This window comes from Carassius carassius, chromosome 30 (genome assembly GCF_963082965.1).
Source record: "Carassius carassius chromosome 30, fCarCar2.1, whole genome shotgun sequence".
Classification (NCBI taxonomy): domain Eukaryota; kingdom Metazoa; phylum Chordata; class Actinopteri; order Cypriniformes; family Cyprinidae; genus Carassius; species Carassius carassius.
The window spans coordinates 18,237,738-18,265,099 of NC_081784.1; the positions used below are offsets into that span (position 1 = coordinate 18,237,738).

The 27,362-nt window shown below is 40.3% G+C and overlaps 1 pseudogene; it reads left to right on the forward strand.

Moving 5' to 3' along the window:
* The window catches only part of LOC132110334 (serologically defined colon cancer antigen 8 homolog), a 45,542-nt pseudogene that overhangs the window by 11,119 nt on the left and 7,061 nt on the right, over nucleotides 1–27,362 (forward strand).

Genomic DNA, 27,362 nt, shown 5'->3' on the forward strand with positions numbered 1-27,362 from the left:
TAAATCTCCAGGGAGGCCTGGTGAGGCCTACTACCTGGCAACCACAGTATGTGGGAGCTCACCATCAGGGAGGCCTGATGAAGCCTACCACCTGATAACCACAATATGTGGGAGTCCACCCAGCCCCTCATGTTAAGGGAAGTGATGCTTGAGGTGTATAACAAATACACACTGGTTGAATGAAGCCCATGGAACCCAGGGCTAATCATCACAAGAAAGGGAACGAAGCGAAGCGCGTAACCCCTACCATACAGGATTTTAGAAAGTGCGCAAAGTCATGCGTGCACACTTACCACTTTATGTGGATTTCAGAAAGTGCGCAGAGTCTTGCGTGCACACTTACCACTTTACGTGGATTTCAGACAGTGCGCAAAGCGTTAACGTGCACACTGACCACTATGTGGCTTTGAGAAGGTACACAGGCAAGCGTGTGTACAGAGAGGTTCCCAAGCATCGCAGAGGCGCTGGATCGCACGGGAGCGGTGAGCTCCAACCCTCTTTTCTAGGCGAGGGGAGCATCACCTGAGGCAGTAAATACAGAGCTTCTTGCCGTAACCACCACCTCCCCGGATGCGCCAGGCGGCCCCTCAGGGTGACCTGGCCGGACATCTATGGAATTCCCTGCAGTGCTGTGCCAATTCTTTGGCCACCTAGCTACTGTAAAGGAAACTCACAGAGATTGTTAGTAGACATATAACCACCAGCAACATAACGTCCATAAACAGGTAGAGCAAGGGTTACCTACTCACCCACCCTCCTGTACTGGAGTCCCGCTGCGGGGCGCCCCCTTCTGGTCCGGACCGTCAGTAAGGCGGTTGCTATGAACATAGAACCAACCAAAACATCATAGGTCCAGAAAGGAGACTGTTATGTGAGAGACCGTCCACCTAACCTCGATCAGGTGGAAAGCTGGTGGCTACAGGGGAATTAGGCAGGGTAGGACAAAAAACAGAGGTTAAAAACAGAGGTTAAAAACATCCGGAGCTACTAGGTCATCCTACCGCTCTGACCCGGGCGAGGACGCTGCCTCGTCCGAATCACGTCCCTCAGACCCTGCTTACCGCTCCGTGACCCACGGTTCCTCTTGCCCCTGCCCTTAGGCGGGGGAGGAGCGCGAGCCGCAACACTAGCCTTCTGCGCCCTTCTACGACCCTCAGATCGAGATGGGCCAGGACCCCTGAGTTGCTCGGGTTTGGACCTGGACCTTCGTGGAATGAAGGATTTAAAGGCCGCTGAGCGCGCCCTTGCCTCCCTGAACTTCCCGACCACCATCTCGACGGAGGTACCAAAAAGCTCAGAAGGCGAGACCGGAGCATCGAGAAGAAACCCCCTTTCTTCCTTCCCGATGTCAGCCAGGTTCACCCACAGATGTCTCTCCGTCACCACCATGGCCGCCATAGACCTGCCCATGGCGGAGGCGGCCTGCTGGGTAGCTCGGAGAGAGAGGTCTGTGGTGCGGCGCAGCTCGGCTACCTGGTCAGGTGAAAGGCCCTCACCTGTATCCAGGTCCTTCAGCAGGTCAGCCTGGTAGGCCTGGAGCACCGCCATCGTGTGCAGTGAAGCCACAGCCTGACTGGCTGCCGCGTATGACCTGCCATTTAAGCGGGATGTATCTTGGAGGGGCTTAGATGGCAAAGCGGGAGATTTAAGAGAGGATGTTTGCCCCACAGAGAGATAGCAAGCCAGCGTCTCTTCTACAGGGGGCATCCTCTCATAGCCGTTCTCATGCAAGCCCTCGATATTAGCATAGCTCGTATGCTGAAACCGGTGGATGCGAGAGGAAAACGGCCTCTTCCATTCCTTTTCGACTTCTGCATGTAAGTCAGGCAAGAATGGAAGGCTCACCTGGGCTGGAGGGCTATGGTCAGACAAGTACCGCTCAGCGAGGCGACCTCGTGGCGCCACCTTGCTGGCACGCTTCCATGGCAAATCTAATTTTGCCGTGGCGCGATCCATAACCTCTAACAGCTCCTCATACGCGGGACAGGAGGATTGAGAAGGCTCAGCCTCAGCTTCTTCACCACTCTCAGACATCTCCTGCTCTTCCTGGGTAGAACCCAGCAGAGCACTAACTTCAGTGTCAGAATGGGTTAATGATACCACATCTGCCTCCCGAAGTTCGCTCTCGTTCGCCGCCGGAGAGTGTGAAAAGGAAGGTCCCTCTCTACACTCCTCAGCGAGATCCATTTGTGATCCCCACGAGCTCATTCTCCTCCGTGCCTCGACAACGGCGGGACCTGAGCCGCGGGATCCAGATGGCTGTCCCTCTTTCCTCGAAAAGAGAGACAAACGAGAGTGGAGCTTTCTCAGAGAGAAACGCTCGCAGTGCACGCAGACCGCCCCCTCAAGGACATCGCGCGCGTGCTCTTCGCCCAAACAAGAGACGCAAAGAGTGTGCGTGTCATCGGGTGTCAGATAACGCTGACACGGATGCACACACTGTCTAAACGCCTTGCTAGTGGAAGCCATGATGAAAACAGTAATAGATCGCTCTTACCGTTTTGGTCGTTTCTCAGATGCACGCTTCAAACAAAACAGTCAACTGAAGACGAAGAAGATATTGACGGGTCCTACGGGCGCGTATTTATAGTCGCGCTGGTAGTGACGTCAGAGGCTGTCGCCGGCCAACACGTTGGCGTTTTTCAAAGTATGCTTCAGACATGGGTCACGACGAGGTGTTCCCCATAGTGTCCCCTCAGAGGACGCAGTTCGAAGTTCCCTTGAAAGGGAACAATCTGTATCTTTGGTTTTTAGTTTTTTTAGTACTAAATGCATAGTGGCCCCAAAATAGTATTTGGACACTTTTAAGTTGCTTAAATATTTGTGAATGTCATTGCATTAGATCCAAATATCAAACCAGGTATAGTCTGCGAATGACGTTAGATGCTTTTCTCAGAACTTTTTTTTTTTTCTTTCTTCTTCTTTTTTTGCAGCTACTTTTAATTAACTGCTGTTGATAAGATGTTTTCTGGTGGATTTATGAAATCTGTTCCCCTCAAGTTCACATACAGTAGGTGTCTAATCAGCATAACCACAGTTGTAGTTTATCACATTACTATGAATAGTGATCATTTAAAGCTTCAAAGGATGCAAATGCTTTTTTCTGAACAGTATATCTAAAACATTCTTATGGTGAAGTGTTTGTGCTCTATATATGTCATAAAGTTTGAAATATAATTGTCACTTAAGTGGCCAAATACTTTGTTGGGCCACTGCATTAAGTTATGTTATGCTATCATTTACTTGTTTGTAGTATTTGAATTTAGTTAAACCATAAGAGGAATTGGTAAAACATTTTAAGGATGCATTAAATTAATCAAAAGTGAAACAAAAGACATTTATGTTACAATGGATATCTATTTCAAATAAATGCTGTTCTTTTGAACTTTCTGTTCATCAAATATCCACAAAAATATTAAGCAACAACCTGCTTTCAACATTGATAGTAATATGTGACCCTGGACCACAAAACCAGTCTTAAGTCGCTGGGGTTTATTTTCAGCAATAGCCAAAAAACATTGAATGGGTCAAAATTATCCATTTTTCTTTTAAGTCAAGATCATGTTCAGATATTTTCTAAATTACTACCATAAATATATCAAAACTTAATTTTTGATTAATAATATACATTGTTAAGAATTCACTTCACTTCACAACTTTTTGCACCCTCAGATTCCAGATTTTCAAATAGTTGTATCTCTGCCAAAAAATCCTATCCTAACAAGCCATACATAAATGGAAAGCATATTTATTCAGCTTTCAGATGATGTATAAATCTCAATTTACACTTATGACTGGTTTTGTGGTTCAGGGTTACATATGAAATATTACTTGAGCACCAAATCCGCATATTAGAAGGATTTCTGAAGGATCATGTGACTGGAGTAATGGCTGCTGAAAAATCAGCTTTACCATCATAGGAATAAAAAACATTTTATCAATGTAATAATGTTTCAAAATATTACTACTGTAATGATGTATGTATGTTTGATTAAATGAATGTGAGACTTCTTTCAATCTCGCTAACCCCTGGCTTTTGAACTGTAGTGTATATTTTCATCCACTTAAAATGCTGACACATGCACATTAGTTTAATTTATGGGTTTATAATAATGAATAAAGTACAAAAAAAAAGTTTTAATTGAATTCTTGCTATATAAACCCTGGAAAGTGGTTTGTATGTGCCCCTAGTTAGGAATCACGCCTCTAGATTTCATGTGTTTTGGCTTTATGGCATTTCTGTGCTCACTGAATGATTGCTCACAATGAAGCCATCCATTTCCGTGTCTCCGTGGATGTGTCCTACCCCAGTGTTAGTGTAGGTACTAGGCAGTGCTGAAGCCTCAGGGGGTTTGAATGGCACTGGGGTCTCCATTCCTCTGGAGGAAGTGGAGTTTTTACAGCATCTGCCACAGCGCTGCACAGCTGCAGAGGAGGGACAGCATCTGTTCGCAAGGGAATTCTTTACTTTAGTATTAAGTCTTGGTCATGTATTGTTTATAAATTACCATAAAGATGCGTGCTGTTGCAGAAATATTAGTGAATCATTTGAGTCATTTGTTTAAATTTGGAAAAGTACCACTGTGCAAAAACTGTCCAGATGGTTTTTGTGGAGTAGAGATTATTTGCAACAGCAGGTCTAGACAAACTCTTGTATGTGACGTTATTACGCAGCATAAGAATGCAGTCCTGCTTTGTTAGTTCAGTACACCTGCTTTTTTAAATGTAATTTTACTATCCTGTATAAATTGCATTAGTATGGTCTACACTTCTATTGAAGTTAGCGATGTGATGCAATTTGGAGTCTGGATCTATTAGTTCATTCAGAAAAACAGAACCGAAGATATGCAGTTCATCCAGATTAAGACCTAAATATACCTCTTCTACCACTAAAGTTTTCAGATTCTGAATGAAATTTATTTTTGATATGTGAGACATAGCATCAGAAACATCAAGGTAAAACAGTCCTGTGATCATAATGATGACAGCAGACCGAAATACTGACAAAGTAGATTGACATAATAATTTAATTATTGTTGTTTACATAAAATAATAATTAGTTGCAGTTATTCATTTATAAATATTAAATTAATAGCATATTAATTTATATTTCGTATAAATATTCAATTAATCGCATTATTTTGCAATATAAATGCAGTATTTGGAAAAACTTTCACCAAATTTTGTTCACTAAATCAGACAGTGTGGTGTAACCCTTTAATAGATCCCTTTGTGTGTAACCACCAAACAGAAGAAGTTCTGTAGACTCCTAAGTCAGTAAGCCTTGCAAAATATCACATATAACCTTGTTATGACATGGCCTTCAAGAAAACTTGAATATATTTCTAGAAAGCATGATGCCATAAATACATTTGAACTTACTTGTTAACTTTAATAACTTTTATACAACTACAGTGTTTGAAAATAATAACATGAAATACATTTCTAAGTGCTTACCACTTGTATTGTGATTTTTTTTTAAATTATTTTTATTTGTAAAAATTTTTTATCATTTAATCATTTTGTACTTGTTATTAACTGTACCCTGAGGATGTCAGAGATGAGCAGATGAGTTTCCATTTTCTTGTAATGGTCGTGTGATGATTATCTATTTATAGAGTTTATTTCTGGTGTGATCAGAGGTTTAATTGTCTTTTGACAACGTTTTGCTGTTAAATTATTGAATACAATTTTGTGTGAGTATATTACAGCAGATCACGTTCAACCAGCTGTAATTCAGTTTTTTGATCATTGCATTATTTAAACGTAAGAGATTTTGAGGTGATTAATTGAGGTTGAATTAGCAATAAAAAGATCAAACAGGATGCTGGCCTTTAAATGCTCTCTGCTTCTTCTAGATGAGGCAACAAAATGGCCTGCTGAAGATCAGAGTGGTTAAGCTGCTGACAGGCCCTGCTTTTGGCAGCTGAGAACCTTTCAGCCACTGTATGCATGGTGTGGACGTGGGCTGCCAGGGCAGGTTCTTTGGGCCAGCTGTAGTGCACAGATGCAGCAGACATCTGTGCATTCTTTCTCTCTTCCTTGAGGCTAATCCTTCTCTTTCCCATCTCTCTGTTGTCTTTTCTCTCTTACACTACCTTTACATGTTTATAAACGCATGCATACCGACCTGAGGGGGACCCTGTGACTGAGCAGCCCAGGGGATGGTCATGTGGGGACCCTCTCTGTGTCACGTCCCCTTTGCTGGTCATTCAATCAGGCCCTCTGAAACCAGACTTTGACTCTTTACGTTCTCGTCTCACAGCTTGGATGATCACAGCTCCCACCAAACGGATTGGCAAAGCAGTTGTCTTTTGCTTTTTTTTTTTCTTCTCTCGCTCTGGCTCCCAGGCCCCCCGTGCACATGCTGGGGAGGGCCGGCGGCTCCAGTATTGGATCATCAGCCAGCTGTGTGCTGGGCAGCAGAGGATCTATCATAATCCTGCCGCTCTGTTCTCTGCCTTCTGACGGCTTTGAGCCCAGGCTTTATTCGGTTTGTTTGTTTGCTTTTGTGCACTCGTGCCTTTTTGTCATCCCTCCCCCACTCCTTCATTCACTTGCACCCACCCTTCCACCTCTCCCAACATGTTAAAATAAAGAGAGAAGAATGTGTGAAGATATATATAGATATAAAAAGAAAAAAAAAAGTTGTGTTGTTCTGACGTGCCGCTTTACCAGCCGCAGCAGATTTTCCCCTTTGCCTTTCTGTGTTTGCTGGAGTTCACTGTGATTTGGAATGGGACACAGAGGCTCGCTTTGTTCCAAATTCCCTCTCTTCTTCAGCAACACAAAATTTTGCAAACAAGCAATGACGCTGGCAGCAGGGCTTGAAGTTTTAATCCAACAAGAACCATGTTTCGGTTTGTAAAGGAGAACCTTCAGGCATAAGTATGGATCTGAAAGTAGGAAATATTCACAACTTCTCTGTCGAGAGCTTAGCAGAGAACCTGGCCCTCTGAGCGCAGTAAACCCTCAAACTCTGTGCTTCATCCACCATATTGGCTACCGATTGGTTAATCGTGCTGATGTGGGGATGGAGAATTACAAGAAAAAAGCCTGCTGGAAGTTTTTGGGGATATGATATGATCAGCCTCATCTCTCTTTGGCTTAATTTTGTATGTGAAGTGGAATTATTGTAGAAAAAGTCTCCAAAGGCTTGATGGTGCTCGATTGTCCACATAAGTTAGGCTTCATTGTGAGCTTTGAGAGAATCTGACTTATTTTGACATCTGTGCTGTTGCTGCTAGCGGAAATGAAGGCTGGACATAATTTTTTATTTTATTTTTTAAAATCAGATTTTTTTTAAGATCAGAATCTTGTAAAAGGGTCAATAAGTTGGGTGATGCTTATTTTTTATTTCTATTAATTCATTCAAAAACTTTAAAATGCAGTTCATAAAAACAATGACTTGGATATATCTATTCTATCATAAGTATGTTTTAATTTAATTAAAATAAATTTAGAAAAGCTAAAAATGTGGTGATACAACTGTCATGATATAATGAAAAAAAAAACTAATTAAAAAATGGAAAATGGTACAAATGTTTTTTTTTTTTTTTTAAACCTTTTGCAACCAACATGAATACATCAAGTACATTAATAAAAACTTGGACAATGTGTTTTAAACTAAATTTTGGAACCACTGGTAATTTTGTATGTCATTGACCCAAGTATTCCACAGAACTTGTCTGGTTGTTGAGGTGTGTCATTGACTCGTCCTTTCGCTAAGTTCTTGTGACTGGCCGACAAGAACTGTGAGACCAACTGCAGCGTTGGCATTAAAATGTTGTTCATCCCACCCCAGAATTCCATTAAACTTTGCACGCTTCTCTGCTTTCCCTCGGCCTCGCGTGAACGCATAGAGGATGAAAATCCCCTGAAAGGTGGAGAATCGGAAAATGAATAAAAGAGTGAGCAGATGCAGCTCCATGCCAGAGGGAGGCTGCCGCGGTGAGCAAAGTCTGCCGTGCCACCAAACTGCTGCAAACCAAGTCGGCGGGAAGCGAATGTACCATCCGACAGCAAATAAAAGAGCGTAGCCCTCCGCCCCTTGTCAGAAGTAGTAATGAACTAAATAGGGCCTACCGCCAGCCACGAGAAGCCGTGTTAGTGCTTTGGGGTGAGTGCGGGCACTGGCAGGTAGCGGGGCGGTGTGTGCGGTGCTGGCCATCTTGTTGGGGGAGCAGATGGCGATGGGGCATGGAGGGGAGGGGCTGCTTAGCAGAACTAATCAGACAGTAACGGATGGGGCAGCTGGGACCGCTGCCGGCCAGGCGGGAGAGTGCCGGCGAGCCGCCCAGTGAGTGTCATGATGTTGACAGTGGTGTGCCCGTTGGCCTGGGATGAGACCTTGCCACGTCTTCACGCCTCGCCGGCAGGGCTGCTGGCCTCCGGCTCCTCCTCCACTTCACACGGCAGAGGGCAAGAAGAGGGCTTTTGTCATTCTCAACGTCTTAGAGACAACATTTTTGCATTATGTTGCAGACGTTTTTGAAGAGTTCTCATGAACTCGGGTCATGTGTTATAGCAATGTAAAAAAACTTAACTGGTCCAGAAGAAGTTGGTTCATCAAAACAAAAATTCATTTTCTTTGCAGTGGGAAATCAAAATTACTTACCAATTATCTAAACATTAACATTTTATAAACAAATTAATTAATCTCTCAGTGACAATCATATCACATTTAACTGCACCAGCCATTACTATATTTTTTTTTTTATTGACTCTAGAATAGATGAATAAAGTACTAAAGAACCTGTTATTGAACAGCATGTAGAATATATCAAACTCGGTCTATTTGTATAAGTGTGTAATGTTCATGCATGTTTCTCCACTGGTCTATAAGACCAGATGCAATGCCAGAGGCTATGCCCCTCAACCAAGCAAGCCCTCAACTCATTGCCAGCAGTTTGCTCCATTATTTAACAGTGTAACCAAGTTCAAGGCAATTACATATGTGTCATTTATTTACAGGCCCCTAAGAGGACAATGTAGTGTACACAAGAGAACACACATTCTCGTGCTGAATACTTGCGCTACAGCTAGCAGCATTTGCCAACAGAATGCATATGTTTGAAAAATTGTGCAATTTGCACAGAGGGGAAAATATCTCCAAACATGGCACATACTTTGCTTTCAAACATGAACATTAACAGTTAAAATGACTTTAATACTGATGTTGCTAAATTAATGAATTCTTCCTATTTAATGGAAATGTTAGGCAGCTATGGCATGTCACCACTGCTGCTACTTTGTGTGTAATAGTTCTTCTGATGAAAATTCAGTGTGACTCCAGAGTTTAATTATCAGTTATCATTACTATAATACCCAATACAGTACAGTATAATCTATGTATAATATAGAGTTTATAGTATAATATATATTTTCAAGGAAATTAATGCATAACTCAACTATATATGTGTGTGTGTGTGTGTGTGTGTGTATAGTCATAACATTCAACAAAATTTGCGTAATTTGTCCCTTCAGTAAGATTTCATGTCTTAAGCACATTTTTTTAAATATGAATTGTGTACCATAATTTATTTTCAATTTAAAATGATTCTATTTATATATATTTTTAAGCAACCATTTTATTCTGCAGATCTTTGCTGATTGCTCAAAAGTGACAAAAAATACATTTATAATGTTACAAAAGATTGTTACTATTTTAAACAAATATTGTTTTTTACTTAATATTCCAAGAATCCTGAAAAACAATATTCCCATAAAAATATTAAGCGAAGCAACTATTTTTAGATATGTCTCTTGACCACTAAATCAACATATAAGAATGATTTCTGAAGGATCATATGGCTGGAGTAATGGCTGCTGAAAATTCATCTTTGTCATCACAGGAATAAATTACATTTTAAAATATATTAAAGTAATTTATAATAAATTGTAGTAATGTTTCACAAAATTGCTTTTTTTATTATATTTTTTGATCAAATAGTTGGTGGTGAGCATAATAAACTTTTTTTAAGAACATAAACAAATCTTACAGATCTTTCAGTGAAAAATCATAATTTGCCATTCAAACTCATCAAAGAAAATATTTATGCCAATGAAGTTTCAGTTTCAATCCTTAATCAGTTTGAGATCTCAAGATAAGATTTTGTTGTTTAACGTCAAGCTCCCAGTCCTACTAAAACTATATGTCTGTGTGTGTTGAGAACTGCTCCAGTGCCGTGGCCCAGCTCTGTGTCATTATGGTACAGGACAGAATGTTGCCAGTCCCCAGGCAAAGTGGGAGCAAATCTGTCGGGTGCAACTGTTCTCACTTGGGCCAACTCTGCCCAGAGAAAGTGCCCTACTTACTGTTTCTGGAAGCTGGGTTGTTCTTGTTCTCCTCCTCCTCTTTTTTGAAGTCTCTATGACACTTTTTTTCTTGGTCAACATAAGTGCAATTTCAATTGTAAATGTGTATTAACATGCTTAAAACATACAGTTTAAAGGCTCATATCTTCATGGCTTTCTCTATACTTCTCCCCTCTTTTCTCTCTCCCCATCTAATCCACTCTCCAGATGGCATAAGGAGCCCATCACAAAGTGGGCATCCTCCCACAAAAACCAGCCATGAAACAGGAGTGGAAGAGATGGGCACAACCCTAAGACCCGGCAGCCCGAGGCCCTGTGGGTTAAAAGCACTATTTGTTATGTTCTGTGCCAGCCATGTGCTTTTTGTGGCAGGTTTGATTTTCTAAGCATGGGCACGTTGGGCTTTTGGAGAGCACTTTTGGTGTGTGTTGGTGGGATGATGAAGGCAGCACAGTTTAGTTGGGCCTCCTGTGTGAGGTGACACGAGTGGGGGGTCTGGCCCAAGCCCCTCCAGGTCAACCCGAGCTGTGGAAATGCGTCACCTGCTCAGAGCGCGAGCCCCAAGCAGGGCTGTCACAGGCTGTTTCACCTAGTGATAGCGCTCTGTCTTGTTCTCTTCCTCTTTTCCTCTTTTCCTCTTTTCCTCCTTCTCATCTTTGCGCTTTCATTTCTGTCCCGTTTGTGCATTGTGTTCCAGAATGTACATCACAGAACCCGCTTAAATATTTTTCAACTGAGATTTAGTAAATACTAAGATGGTTTAAAGTGACAGTTCCCTCAAAAATTAAACTGTCATCATTTACTCATCAGTGTCATCAGTTATTATTGTTATTCACTCAAAATCTTTCTTGACAGCTTTGGTCATCATTCACTTTCATTGTATGAAAAAGAAGTGCTTGGAAGTTCTGCTAAACATTTCTTTTAGAGTTCCATGTAAGAAATAATTAGATAAGAAGAGGTTAGGAAGGACATGATTGTGAATTTATATATTTATATATATATATATATGTATATATATATATTATATGATTAAATTGAAAGCCACTATCCTTTTGATCAGAGCTTTTTTTTTTTTTTTTTTTACAAAAGCTATTCATAAATTCTGTATCTTGTCCTGTATTTCTGTCGAAACGGAAGTCCTGGTCTTTATCATAAACATAAATCAAAAATCTGAAATTTCTTGACCAGATCTGAAAATGTGGATATTTATTCAGCATATGTGAACACATATTTTGACAGATTTTCTGCGGATACGTAAGAAAAAAATGATTATCATGATTAGCTGGTATGGGTGATTAGTTGATATGGGTTTCGTATAGAAAGGGAGGGGGTTGTTTGTAAATTGGTGGCGTCTGCAATTCGTTTTGACTCTGACCTTGAGGGGGTTTTGCGCTTCTTGAAGAAGAAAGCAGAAGCTGGCGGTAAACAAAGTTCACTTCTGACAGATGGATTGAATGACAGAGAGGTTGCGAGTGCCAGAATAGCCCTGGCATCCGAGGAAATGTTCAATGCGGTCCAACAGGAGAGGAGGTGTGAACAGGTGCGGGGCTGCTGAAGGAAAGGGGACCAGATGGAGGGAGCCAGAGCCAGTTTAGTTAAAGGAAAAAGGGTGGGAGGGAGCAGCGAAGGGAGGGGGGGGGGGTGGCAATACGGGGCGAGCGATGCATGGAGAGGCTGACGTGCACGCTAATAGATGTGGTTTGGATGTCGAGTAAATATAGGGTGTGTAAGTTTCGCAGACGAGACTCGACAGTGGCTCAGGTTGGGCTGTTTCATTCGCTCCTGAAGGGATGGGGGCGAGCGTGCCAGTCAGGGACAGGAAATAGAAGCACGATTGACACTGACCAAGTGAGCAGCTGAATAAATGATATAAAACATCTGAAGTTTGAGAGTGTGAACACTTTGCTGTACTTCCTGTCTTACCATTCCAGACAATTTTTTTCTGATATCTTGATAGCAAAAAATTCTACGCTCATGTTCTTTTTTACATGAAATGATTGTGCATAACTTCACATGCTTGTAAATGGATTTGTGCTCTTTCTATTTCTACTGCTTGAAAGATGAGTATGTCATCCTGAAATTGTATCACAAAACCGGGATGAATGTTAGAATGCCAGATTAGCAACTTCTGTCCATTTCCCTTCTTACCCCGCAGTGCAGCCTGTACTTTCTTAACTTTTGAAAGTTTCTCTCGCACATATATTAACATACAAATGATGTGAAGTGTCCTTGTGTACTGTTGCGTGCTCATGAAGCCAAACGGCTGACTCCAATTTGTGCACATTTTAGGAACAGTAGCATTTGGTCATTTTTGGCTTAGGATCACGGAGCACCACAGGGTGCTGCAAACTCTGCGCTCGAGCGGTCTGTGGTAGTCCAAATCAAATGGGCAACAGCTTGAATAGTACCCACTTAGGCAGCCCTCGGCCCTCGCGCTTCACCAGCACCCAGCTACGGAAACTGCTTTCCGCGGGTCGACGCTGCTCCCTACCAGGCAGACCGATGAACCCGGCTATGGCTCTTGACATTAGGCCTCACTCACATCATTACCAGCAGTGAGCAAACACACACTGACCTGCCATTGTGGAGTGGCTGGAGAGGGTGCGAGGTGAGTCAGAGCTGTCTGACCTGGCTTCACAACCGTTCATGCCAGTGCAAACACTTGAAATGGATGACATTTCAGATTTTGATTAACACAAATGAAATGACTTCAAAATGGGTCAAGTGTTTCCTACCCATATATTTACACATAAACATAAAATATGTCAAATAAATGTATATCTGCCGTTTAAAAGTTTGGGGTCAGTGAGATTTTTTTACATATCAGAAATTTATTTCACAAAGATGCATAATTTGCAAGTTGATCTGTTTTCAATATATAAAAAGAATACTCTATGACTAAGAAATATTTCTTGAGCACCAAATCAGTATATTAAAATTATTTCTTAAGGATCGTGTAACACTGAAGAGGTAATGGCTGCTGAAGATTCAGCTTTTCCATCACAGAACTAAATTAAATTTCTAAATATATCTAGAGTGTATTTCAAATAGATGAGAGTTATTTTGATCAAATAAATGCAACCTTGGTGAACGCAAGAGACTTCTTTCAAAACATTAAAAATCTTGCCATCCCTATTTTTTTTTCTTCTTTTTTTCCCCTTCTGTTATAATTTTCACAAACCTTAAAGAGATAGTTCATCCAAAAATGAAAATTCTGTGATCGGACTCTGTCATAGTTTACTATGTAGTTACAAGCCTGCATAGTTTTCTTTCTTCAGTGAAACACAGAAAAATTTGAAAAAGGTCTCTGTTTTTTTTAAACCAGTGGAAATCAGTGCTAACCAATATTCTTCCAAATATCTTGAGATGTACAAAAGTTATACATGTTTGGAGCGAATGAGAGTTTTAAAATATCCCTTCAAGTGCTCAAAACTGTTCTTGCTTTATTTCGAGTCGTACATGACTGACAGGAATGAGTTGTGGTTCACTAAAGCCCCTTTCACACTGCCATTCCGGCAAATACACGGGTAAAGTGTTCCGGCAATTGTTCCCGGGTCGCTAGATTTTGCCCTTTCACACTGCCAGTGATTACCCGGGATATGTGCGTGCTTTCACACACAACCCGTGAAGATCCCGTAACGACACGTGACATCAGGGCGTGACGTGTAATGTACGAGTCGAAAACGTTAGGCACGTTATACTTTCACTGAAGCGAGCGAACGATCTCGGCGTCAGCGTCGAAAGTGAGGAACTAACTGATCTCTGCTTCATTACAGTTTGGACATATTTTTTAATCGCGAATGTTGGTCTTCCTTCAAAACAGCCGGTAAAAGAGTCGCACGATAACGCGCGTCATAACTTCGACACGGCATTAGATCTGGCTTTTGTTCACACAGCGCTCGTCCCGGGTTGAACCCGGCAATGTTACTAGGTCCCCGACCTGGGTTCAATGCTGGAATCAATCCCGGGACGTGTTTGCTTTCACACAGAAGGCGACCCGGCAATGTTCCGGCAATATGCCGGGTCCGCCGTGCAGTGTGAAAGGGGCTTAAGCAATCCAGGCTTGACTGTTTCAGTTAGTTCATTCAGTGAATGCTTCAAAGAACTTATACAAAATGATAACTCATACATGATTCACGAGTCGTCTTGAATGATTCATTGAAGAAACCAGCTCACAAGAGTCATTGGTTCATGAACTTTACTGCACATTTTGCAGTGTTTGTTATTTTGTGGTGCACAGTATATTTATCTCGTCATCACATATTAAATTCAGTCAGCAAACTTTTAGTAAGATAAAATTTCTTCACTGCCGCTGGATCCTAAGTGAATACATTTATCAATAGCACTGTTTGGAACTTTGATAGATACACACGATTTCTCGTAAATCTACATTACATATGACATGTTAGTGATATTCAATATTAGGCATTAGTTTAATTGATAAAACTTGAGTATATAAGAATCATTCTATGAAAATGTCAAAAAATTGTATTTGTATATTTGGCAATCAGTGCATGCTAACACATTTGTTCTTCTGCTAGCCACACACTACTTTAAATATTTTTTTCCCATTATCTTCCTTTAGATACACAAACTTTCTGTCTTGTCAGTGTCCACAGTATCTTGCTCGAAGGCCTCTCGCTCATCCAACTTTTTCCCTAAAGTGCTCTCGGTAACTTTCTGGCGGTCTCTCTCATGCTAATTGGTCGACAAACACCCGACCCCCCCGACTTTATCCACACCCCCGCACCCCAGTGAGTGGCTGGGCCCCCTGGAAAGCCACAGTAACAAATGGCTGGCTGTGAGGCCTTTGTGAGCCCCTGCTGAGCGCTGGTGTGGATGGTGTTTTAGGCCGCTGTTCAAGCACAGCGGGGGCCGAGCGCTCTCCCCCTGCTCGCTCTCTCTCACACAGCTCTCGCAGGCGGAGCGCCTTCACACTCCAGACGACAGCAGGCCTGCAGAGACGGTCACTTCTCCAGCTACATTCCAAACCCAGTGTGCGAGAAAAGTTTTCAGGCTTCACTGTTAATTAACACACTTTGACTTGAGTTTTGTGGGCGTTTTTTTTTTCTTTTTTCCTGTCTTACTTTCTTTGGCCTGCATTATGTCTTTTCTTTTGTAGTGTAGACTAGTTAATTTATTTGTGCTGCTCATAACGAGATGCTCTTTAACCTGGCGGCTGAGTAAAGAATGTGTGCTTTAACGTAAGATCTACTCATCGATTTCATATCTCTCTCTCTTTTCTCATTATGAGTCAACAAAGCTTTATTTGCATATCTGTAGAATGGATTACATTACTGCCAGAGCATTCCAGGAATTGTGTATAACAGGTGAGTGAAATCAGCGGTAAAATAAATGAGGGTGCCATAAATGAAGTGATGCATGGGGTGTGAATATGGTAGAGCGAGAAGAGATGTGTTGATGTATAATGTATAGACTATATGTTAAGATTCAAAATAACCTTGTTGTCACACCTGCATATACCGGGCATTTAAGTGAATTTATCAGCCTTAAATGTTTATTACCGACTATACAACTGTACTGTGCATAATTTTTCATTTATTTTTGTTACCATAAAAATATATAGTTTTTTTTTATATATATACATTTTGGATCTTAGTAAGATAGTTCTGGTCATGGTATGGTCAAAAGCCATAGTTCACCCCTAAAATAATATCATTTACTCAATATCATGTCATTCCAAACTTGTATGCTTTCATTCCTTCTGCAAAACAAAAAAGAAGAATACTGTTTTGGTGACCATTCACTTCCATTGTATGGACAAAAACATAGAGACATTCTTCAAAATATTTCTTTTTATATTCCACAGAAGAAACAGTCCTATAGGTTTGAAACAACATTAAGGTGAGTCAATGATGACAGAAATTAAATTTTTGGGTGAACTGTCTTAGTAGTTTAGTTAAATTTTGTTGCCTTAATTGTGTTGTAATATTTTTATTGTGCTGTTTTTGCACATTGTTCTATATACTGTAGCACAACTTTTTGTACCTTGAATTGCACAAATGTGGTTTGTGTTTGTTAGTACTTTTATTGCAGCTTAAAATGCAACCTCTTTCAAAGCATTGTTATGTTTGTATGAGCAACCTGATCCAGCCTGCCACTGGCTGGCTCAACCAGTGCTGTAAATTTGGGGGCGGGGTGTCTGATTGTCTGACCAATTACAGAAGGGAGTGATCAGGAAACCTGTTTGAAAACATTCATTTTGCAATTCCGAATGGTGACGCTAGTGACACAAAAATCACACACTTTAGTGTTGAATCTCGCCAGATCTTCATGTATATCATTGATCTACGTGTGCATCCTTCTCATTTTTTGCTCTCTCTCACTCTGCAGGCAGGAGAAGGAGGCGGTAGAGCACTGCTGTGGAGAGGACATGGCCGCTCTGACCTTCCAGGCACAGCGGCACAAATGTGAGCTGACACAGACACTCCAGCAAATGGAGGCGCAGCACAAGAAGAGTGGTGGGTGTTCGCCGGTGCGCTGCCCCTTGCCAGAACAACTGCCTTACCCGCCCTTCTGCCTGCCTCACCCCCACACGCTCCGGGCATGAGCCACACTGTGCGGGACAGCATCAGGAACACCTGTAACCTTTGGCTGGCCGAAGGGAGCAGATGCTCTGCGCTCCAGAGCTTCGGCGCTACGTATTAGTTAGCGTTTAAAAATGGGGGGAGATGAGCAGCACTGCCCACTGTCTGCTGATTTCAGAGTGTTGCTCTCACATCTGTTGCACCATCTGGATGGGCGAGTTTAGTTTATTTACCTGTGTTTCCAGAAACTTGAGTCATGGCGATTGCCAGAACAAAGCGTAGAGAAAACAAAGAGCTTCTTTCTGGCGCGACTGCACGGCACACATGTTGTCTAAAGAGAAATGGCATCAGAGGCTCAGCAGGAAGTTCTCTGGGCTTATGGAATTAGTCCTTTAATATCACAGACCACTTCCCTCTCTAAGCATATAATGGCCACTCTCGATAGCTAATTATTTTTGTCCCCCCATCCCTGTCTCTTTAACTCCAAATGGATTGATTTTAGTAGTTAAGACAGAATCGCCTCTAGATGATACCACATTTTAAACTCTGCTCTGTGCTCTGTTTGTTTAGAGTCCAGTTTGTTTCTTTATCCTGTTTGTGTGTGGTGTTTTCTCTGTGGCCTGCACATGCCCAGCTAGTTTCAAAGAGCAGAAACCCAGTAGGAATCTTTTGGTAAATTTTCAACAGCTTCTGAACTTTTTGAACTTAATGAAAACTAAAATTAATTAACATTACAATCCACATTGCTACTACATTCCTGCAGTCTCTGCTTCTCCTTCGCTCTTTCTTTTTACAGAATAGCTCAATATGTATCTTAAATATACTGAATCTGAGACCCAATTTATCTCATTTAAATCTGGAAATAAAGAATTTTAGTTTTTAACTTCAGACAAAGAATAATTGTGATTTTAAATTAATAATACATTTGTCTAAATCTGCACTATTAAGTCACACATTAAAATGTGTGACCATGGTCGTATGACTTTTTGTACAGAATGTCAGATATTCCTCCATTAAAACACAAGATGTTCTTTGGATCATCTCAGTTCTCAATTTCAGATTTTGACACATGATCCTAAACTTGTGGACCCAGGAAGAACATTATTTGTTTGTTGCTTTGTGTTGCTGTCCCAGTCTTTTATATTTTAGCACATCTGTGTGTTTGCTGTGTTAATGAGTTAATACTTTACCTGTTCACAGTCAGAGAAACAGATGCTCTTCTGAGTGCTCAGAACAGCCTGATCGGAAAACTGAAGTGTCAGGTGCTCGGGGCAAAGCTGGAGGAACTGGCCCGGAGCAGCAGGTACGAAGCACTTTCAGATCATGTATACCGTATTCATATTTTCATTACAAAATATATATATATATATTTTTATTTTTTTGCTCCGCTGTGAAATGTTTAATCAACTATAAATGTATATTTGTGAAACATGACTGACAAAGTTCACTAACGAATGAAGTAGTCATCACAAATTAGTAAAATAAGTAGAAATTCATTGGTCAAAAGATGTGGGAACCCTGTCTGTTTCAAGACGAATATGTGCTGTTTCAAATATCAGCGCTTCTTTGGTCATGACTCTGACGTCTAGCATATCTACAGCTGAACTAAACATAGTGTTCACTGTAACTGTGCGATCAGTGAAAATGAGTTTCCATATTTGAAATGCAGATTGCTTGACATCATCTCCTCAACTGTTTGATCTTGTTGATGCTTTGTGAATTGTGTATCTTCGCGGAGTCCGACATTCAGATCAGAGCCACTCATGGTGTGTTATCCAGAGTGTGGCATCCTTTCCGTGCCATACTGCTCTAGTCTGTGCCCCAGTAAGGGAGCTGTCACTGTACCCTGGCACACGCCGTGCAGGCTTTGCTCTCTGCCCATCACATGTGCCTCTCACCTCAGGCCTCTGGGGTAGTCAGCTGTTAAAACAGTGTAAAGCGCATTACTCACATCGCAGCTTGCAATCTGCCATGGTCAGTCGGCCCAGCTTGGGAAGGTACAGGCCACTGCTGCTCGCCCTCCCCCTTCCACCAGCACGCTGAACTCAAGAAGACCTCTGAGGAAGATAGATGCGGTGAATCATCTCAACGTATTACTGACTATACTGTATTTACTGCATTTTTAGTGTTTCTGTCGAAAGATAAGAAGATGAACATGGGGTTTGGATGAATGCCAGGAAGTTTGTCTCACTGTGACATGTTTTACTGTAACAAATCTCATACTTTACTAACATGCAGTTTTTATTACTTTACATTTACTGGGACGGAATATTTGTATCTTTAAAAATTCATGTCATGGCACAGTACTATTCAAGTCAACCGCAAAGAAGCACAAAAGGTGAAGAAAGCTGTACAGCATTTGCATAACTTGAATGAAATCAACATAAGAGCTTAAAATAAACAGGGATATTTTAAAAAATACATAAGGGATAATGTTCACGTTGTCTACTGTAAGGGTTGATTTTGCAGGAATATTTTGTAGCAGTACATTATTGCATTTACAGCTGCATCTCAATAAATTAGAATGTCATGGAAAAGTTCATTTATTTCAGTAATTCATCTCAAATTGTGAAGTTTGTGTATTAAATAAATTCAGTGCACACAGACTGAAGTAGTTTAAGTCTTTGGTTATTTTAATTGTGTTGATTTTGGCTCACATTTTACAAAAACCCACCAATTCACTATCTCAACAAATTAGAATACTTCATAAGACCAATAAAAAAATAAAAAAACATTTTTAGTGAATTGTTGGCCTTCTGGAAAGAATGTTCATTTACTGTACATGTACTCAATACTGGTCACACCACCTAAAATATGCACTTTCTTTTATAAATTTATAGTAAATATAATTTAAAATGTTGATGTTAAAAAATAAAAAGTTCAAGTAAAAGCATTTTTTTAATATACCATGTTAATAAATTTAGGGCCATTTTTTTCTTTTAGTTTAGTGATTAAAATGTAATTAAATTACAGTTTTGAATTTTTTACATTCACATTTAACAGTTATTTTAATTGTTGATTTTATATTTTTATTTCAGTAAAAAAAAAATATTAGTAGCAATGATTAACTTGAGACAGAAATGTAGAGTCGTGCAAACATTCATGAGCTCACAGGAATGGCGTTTAGACTCACACACTTGATTTATTTTCATCTGCTGATCTCCCTGCCTTGTTGTTTTATATCCGGTGACAGTGTGGCCTTCTGTTCAGTGCAGTGTTTTAAACCTACAGTATAGGCAGATGAGCACGCAGCACGCTGGCGACAAGATTCATTCTGCATAAGACTTGGATGAAGGTTTCTCACGTGTCTGATGCAGCATATCAAAGCAAGTTGTGGTGGTGGATTTAAACACTTGTATCATTAACAATTTAATCAAACATAACCCATTACAATGTCAGCACATTAAACATGTTTACACATTAAATCAAAGATTCTTCCGTGTTGGCTCTTTAACTTTGGAGAGCAGGGTGTTTACGCTACTAATGAAGTTGACTTGGCAGTACCTGATGGCAGAGTGCTCCAGTGTTTCTGGTGCAATGAGAGTGTACTCTTGTTAAGGAAAGATCCACACATTCCTCTCTGCCTAAATAACTAGTGTTGGAGCCATGGCATAGTGGTTAATGCAAGTTCAAATCTGCCCTCCTCTCTGCTCCCAAACAAAGGCAAAAAAAAAAAATTTTTGGTTTCTGCCCCTTTCTGATAGGCCTTCTTACAGGCTGCCTTCATATATTTGAGGAAATCCTGAATTTATCATATTAAAAAATATTACATCAGCTGATAACTGACTGCAAAGATACATGGTGTATATATTGCATTTAAACTGCATGGTATATTTGTGGTCTGAATGACCTAATATCAGACCAAGCATTATTAGAGTTAAAGCATCTTTATTTAACAGTATGGAAATGTGGATTATAAAACATAAGTATGTGTTTGTACTGTAGAGTGGAGATTGAGCAGTTGTCTCTGGAGGAAGAGCACCTGCAGGAGAGCACTGAGAAAGTGTCAGGTCGTTGTGAAGAGATTGAAGAGCAGTGTGTGCAACATGGGAGGATGCACCAGCGCATGAAGCAGAGGTACGCACACCTGTGGCACTGACCTCGAGTCCTGCATCACATGAAAAGTCCTTATAGGAGCTTGTTTAGTGTATCACACCATGACATCACTACATTTGCATGAGGGACTAAAGCTAAAGCCGGTCACAATTAGGGGTGCAAATCTCTGGGGTGACAGTGAGTCAATTTCTCCCATGATTCACAGGTTTTCAATTAAGATTGAAAATTAAAGTGTTTTAAAATACATTTATAGAATTCAGGATTTGTTCACATTGCACACAAATCCAATTTGGACTGATCATTTTGCATGTGGTGAAATCTGATCTGTGTGTTAAGGTCTGTAAAAATCCAATTTCATGGGGAAAAAACAAACAAAAAAACGTATTTTAGTTGGACACACCCAACAAATCAGGTTCTTGCAGACTGACATCCTTAAAGAATCTTGAAAAGATTCAGATATGAAAAGAATGTCAAACTATAAGGTAGATTAATAAAAGTACAAAGAATTAACGTAACCAGTTGAAATAAACTACTGTCATTTATTCCTGTGATGGCAAAGCTTAATTTTCAGCTTCAATCCAGTCTTTAGTGTCACATGACATGATCCACCAGAAATCATTCTAATATGATGATTTGCTGCTCAATAAACATTTCCCATTATTATCATCAATTATTTTTAGGATTATTTGCTGAATAGAAGAAAAAAAACATTTGAAATAAAATTTTGTTTTTACTGTCACTTTTGATTCATGTATTATATCTTCTTTGAAAAAAAGGTATTGAAAAAAACCCAACACCTTACAGACCTTTTGAACGGTAGTATATACTCTGTTCTTCAGGAATTACATTTATTCAGAATGGTTATCAATTCAAGAAGCCACTGATTAGATTTACATCCTGCAGCTTTCTAACCTCTCAGTGTGTCTATAATAATACTTGGAATCAGATACAGTTTTTTTTATATATGTGTAAGATTTGAGCATTACGCTAATACCACTTCAGACCGCGTGTGTGTGTGTGCACGTGCGTGTGTGTGTGTGTGTGTTTCAGGCAGGGGCACATGTGGCCACTGACTGTAGGGTTGAGGGGCGTCTGGCACACCGCCCGAGCCAGCATGTGGGCGAGTGAGTGAGTGTGGGTGTATCCACAGTACCTCCAGCCTGAACTGAGCTTCTGCTGGGCGCACAACATCCTTCTGTTTCCTCCACTACTTTACATATTAGCGAATATCCACCTCCTCGAACCAAAGAGAAGCAGATACAAAGAAAAGTTACGTGTCCCCATAATGAAAAGGATGCTTTTTTTAGAAAGTTGTGCAGTGTGGGCATGTAAGTGAGCTTTCCTCACGTAACTGAAGCTGTTAAAATGGTTCGTCACCTTTACAATTACGCAACATTTCTCACAGGAGCTCGCAGACCGAGCTCAGAGGTGAGATGGAGCGATTAGAGAGAATCTATACTGTATGTGTGAAATATTTATAGTTCCGTTTACCATAGAGAATACATAATCACAGCTTTTTTTATTTGACTTATGTACACGCGGGAGATGATTTTTGCCATTAAATCGTTTTCGTTGTGCTTTTTATGAACTATTCAGAAAGGATTCAATATGTTCTAGCTATTCTTCAACACAAAGCAAAAGTTTCAGTGTGCATGAAGGCAAATTTCATTTGCTGGCCAAAATAGAGAAAAATCAATTTGTGAGAGTTAACCGCATCGCACTGTTCCTCTCTCTCGCTGTCTAAAAGCTTTGTTTATTGTGATGCTGACACACACATTTCTCTTCTACTGTTGGTATGTAAGACAGAAGGTGCCAGAGCCAAACTTCAGCTCTCAGCTCTGAGTAGGAGACTGAGAGGTCTGGTCCCTCCCGCGTCTTCAGTGCCCCGGGTATCTCTGCTCTGTAGGGCACTTCACCCCACAGCCCATGGGTTAAGGTGTACGTGTTAATAAGATGGTGCAAATGGCTCCGGCGTACATGCAAATAGCCGGGGCCCCACCTCAGATATTCTTGAACGGGCTCGCAATCTGTGCTGCGAAGAGCTGCAACAGCGTGGCACGCATGAAACATTTGGAAAATCAGCTTGATTTATTTTTACCATTCGAGCCAACGCCAAGCAACACAGGGGTTTTCAGCACACAATGTTTCACTCCTGCAAGTTATTTATTTATTTTCCACGTGGTATTCGCATATTTTCTGCCTAGAGATCAGGGCCAGTGATATATGAAAGGCTCGGAGTGTTGGCCAACGATTGTGCGTAATAGCTTCGGCTTTATAGAGAACATCACTAATACATGTGTGTCAATCCTATTTTTATTTTGTAAATGCATTCTTAGCATCGCTTTAGTGCTGTGTAAAATAGTTGATGTTAGTGTGGTAAAAGCCACTTTGGGTGGAGTAATAAGTGTTTTTTATTTTTATTTATATTTCTGCCTGATTTCATATTGTCTCATTAATGTAGTGGCAGAGACTCTTTAAGGTCAATGAACAAAAATATGTATATTTTTAGTTTTGACTATGTTCTGAATTCATAAATAATGTAGGAATGACGTTCTTGTCATTTCTAACGTAAAAATGAATTACTTGAAATAAGGATAGATATTTTTTTACTATTAGCCCCAGACACATTCAATTATGTCAAAACTTTATTTTGGAACTAACTTTAATTTAATGAATGCGCTTAAGATCTCAGGTACGTCTCCAGTATTAAATATAGAATTAATGTTATTATTATTCATATAGATGTAACATGTATTATCATTTCTAAGTATCATCATTTCTCGTTACTGCATAACTGTCATTGCTTTGTAAGCTGATGTATTAGGGGGTGTACATGGGAAAACTTAGAAATAGCAGGATTTTTTTTTCCCTGAGAAATAATGAACATTTCTATAATAGATACACCTTTTTCTAGTTTTGCAGAGATAATAAACATCAGCCAGAATATGCATTTATATAGAGTCAAACAGCCATAATGTCCAGTATGGGATCAAATCATTTGAAATCTTTTCAATGAATCAGTCAGACTGGTTCACAGATGAATGATTCATTACCTAATTAGTCTGAATCAAAATAGTTTTTTTTTTCAGTCTTCATCCATTGTTTCAGTCTTCTTCATCCATTGTTCACAAAGTACTTGACAGCTTTTGTACAAGTCATAGAATTTCATTGTTCATTTCATTTTGGGAAGACTGAATAGAAAAAGCATAAAATAATGCACAACCCGTCAAAATGAATTTCAGAAAACATTAATGGGTATTTAACAAGAATTTTTTTTTAGGAAAATTACAAGTCCTGCGGAGTGGCATACTATACTCCATCTAAATGATAATTTTGCTCATTCTTATTAATGCTGTTTTTATGCCCTTAAGAGACATGGTTTGTGCTTTATAAAATGAATGTCACACTACAGAACCATGTATAGGAACTAGTAAAGATAATTATTTTTATTTGAAGGTGATTAATGAAGTACCTAAAATATCCACTTGTACATTCAAATCAAAGTCTTGATGTTGAATAAAAAATGTTTGTCAGCTACAGTACCCTGATAGAGACTCATTTTGGGCTGCCTAGAAACAGAACCCTGCTTGATATCTGATTATTTGTCCAAAATTTCACCTGCTCCGAGTCCCCGCTCACACTAGCTCCTCAAACGTTCTCTCCTCTCCGCTCAGCCCCACAAACACACATCTGCCAATGAGCATCTTTACCAATTATCACTCCCTCTCACCAACACACACAGAAGCAAACACGCTCCTGTTCCTTAAAGCAGTGTTGTAGCGTATACGCAGATGTGTGCCTAAATCTACAGGCTTCTGTCAGCCATATGGAGGCATAAAGAAAGATGGTAGTGGCGTGTGGATGTGCGTGGAGGGGAGCGTGGATGGAGAGCCATGTGTAGCGGTAGCTGGAGTGCTGCTGAAAAGGCTGGAGGAGATGGTGCATTGGAACAAATGTCCGCCTGTACCGGCCCGAGAACAGCCGCGCTGCTGCCGGGGAGATGGCTGGGCCTCGGGCGAGGGCTGCTTCATCTGGTTCCCTGCCACCCACCCCCTCTACACACCCCATCCTTCACTTACACACACATTCATGTATTTAATACTCTGTGTGTGTGTGTGAGAAAAAAGGCATGCCACTTTTCCCAAAAGCAAGCAAGCTTAGTAAACTTTTCACTTGCAAATGAAGTTGGCATGGAGTGAAGATGGCATGCGTGATGTGGATGATGCTTGTCACTGTTACTTTAGCATCCGTATGCTAATCATTGTCTTTTCTGGGTCAGATGTACAGGACAGTATTTTAAACTCAGTCTCCTTAGAATAAAAGCTTTTGAAAAGAGGGCAGTTATTTGGACTTCTCTTCTTCAAATCAAATATAATAATTGTCCTTCAATTGTCATTATTTGATAGTGGGTAGGTAACCATATTACAACAATTAAATCTGAACTTCAGAAGAAAAGTCAGAAGAGAGAAAGATGTCAATGCAGCTGAAGAGAAATCCTGTCTCAGAAGTGTTTAAAAGAAAATCTAAAAGTCTAGTTAACATTTGTTTTGTTTTGATAAGTGTCAGAGTTTGGTGCTTTGGATCAAATGCATTAAGTATATCAGGATATTATTTAATCTCTCTTTTACCTTGCTGATCATAATCATCATACACTAGCATTAAAATTAGTCTCTTATGCTCATTTATTTGATAAAAAAAAACAGGAACAACAGTATTGTTGTGAAATATTGTTGCAATGTAAAATAACTGTTTTCTATTTTAATATATTTTAAAAAGTAATATGTTCCTGTGATGGCAAAGCTGAATTGTATTCTAGGCTTCAGTCTGACATGGTCCTTCAGAAATCATTTTAATATGCTGATTTGATGCTCAAGAAACATTTCTTATCATTAGCAATATTGAATACAGTTATGCTACTTAATATTTTTGGAAACTGTGATAATTTTTTTTCAGGATTCTTGTAAATTTATTGAAACATTATAAATGTCTTAACTGATCAATTGAATGCCTCCTTGCTGAATAAAAGTATTATTTTCTAGTGTACAAAGAACTTCAAACTAATCCAAGAGTGATACACTGTAAGAATATATATAAAAAATATATAATGCCCTGGAGGTTTACATTAAGTTTTATGGACATTTAAGTTTTATTTCCTTCAACACTATAACACATTACTATGCACTAAGCAAATGAATTTTTACGGTTAATTTTTAATAATTTTCCTTTTTCAAAAACCAGGTGGCTCTTAACAAGAAACATTTTTCTTCTCTTAACAAGAACCAAGTTGTGGCGTAGCATCACACACTCTCCTACTCTTCATTATGCAGCTAGGGGGCAGCAGGGAGCCTCTCCACCCTAATTTCCCTTTCCTCTACCCTTGGTGGACCAGCTGGCCCACACTGCCGGGGGCAACAGCTCCGTAGCCTGCTGACAGAGTCTTGTGGAGCGGTGGCTCTACTGCTCCTGCTTACGTGGGTGCTGGGCACATCCCGAGGCGTGAAAACTGTAAATCGCTATGTGGTGCATCCTAGCGCTCTCCATCCAGTGCTAAGACCTCATTTATAACATCAAATAGTGCTCACTTAGCTCCTTTCACAGGCCCTGTGTGGAGTTTCCGCTGTTAAAGCTGATGGTGGTAACAAACTTTATAGGGATCCAACATCACATATGGGTTTACATCATTTACATAATGTTTGTATAATTTAAGAGCAGATTCTTGTCGTAGCATGTAGTCAAGTAGATCAAAACTTTACTCTGGCTTTTTGGTTACATTGTGCAATGTTTGTAAGGACAAACAAAGTTGCAGTATTGTATTTTAGTATTACTTTAGTATTGGTGGTCATTAGATTATACCACTGTTTAGTAGATTAAGCATTGTAAGCATGCAGACATTTTGGGTTGCCTATTTGGATATGGATAAGGAGGCTCATAAATAGGTAATTATTGCTTTTCATAGGGAGGGTCAAAAGATCTGTCCATCTAATGACTGGCCACATGCACCGCTGTCTCTGTTATCCAGTCTTAAACTGCACAAGCCCAGTAAGTCCGATGAAAAGGGGATTTTCATAGCCAACTAACATTTCTTTTTAAATGGGATTGCCATATTTGTATAGCTCAAAAACCAAATTCAGGTTGTAACTGACAGAATCTTGTGATATTTATTGTGTATCCAAAGATTGATCTGATTAATCATATATTTGGGTAACATTTATACTTTAAATGAGCACCCTGTCTACATGTGGTCCAAACCCAGTCCTGTAAATAACAAAAGCATAGATAGATGAAGCAGAGATCCTGTTCAACAACAGAGATTGGCTAGTGTAACAGGTAAAGGCTGTGAGATCCGGGGCCTGCGGTCAGTCGAGCTGTGGTCCTGACAGAGCAGGAGGCTTTAGGGAGGAGTGAGGGACTGTGTCCTTGCTGCCGCTGGCAGGCCTGTTT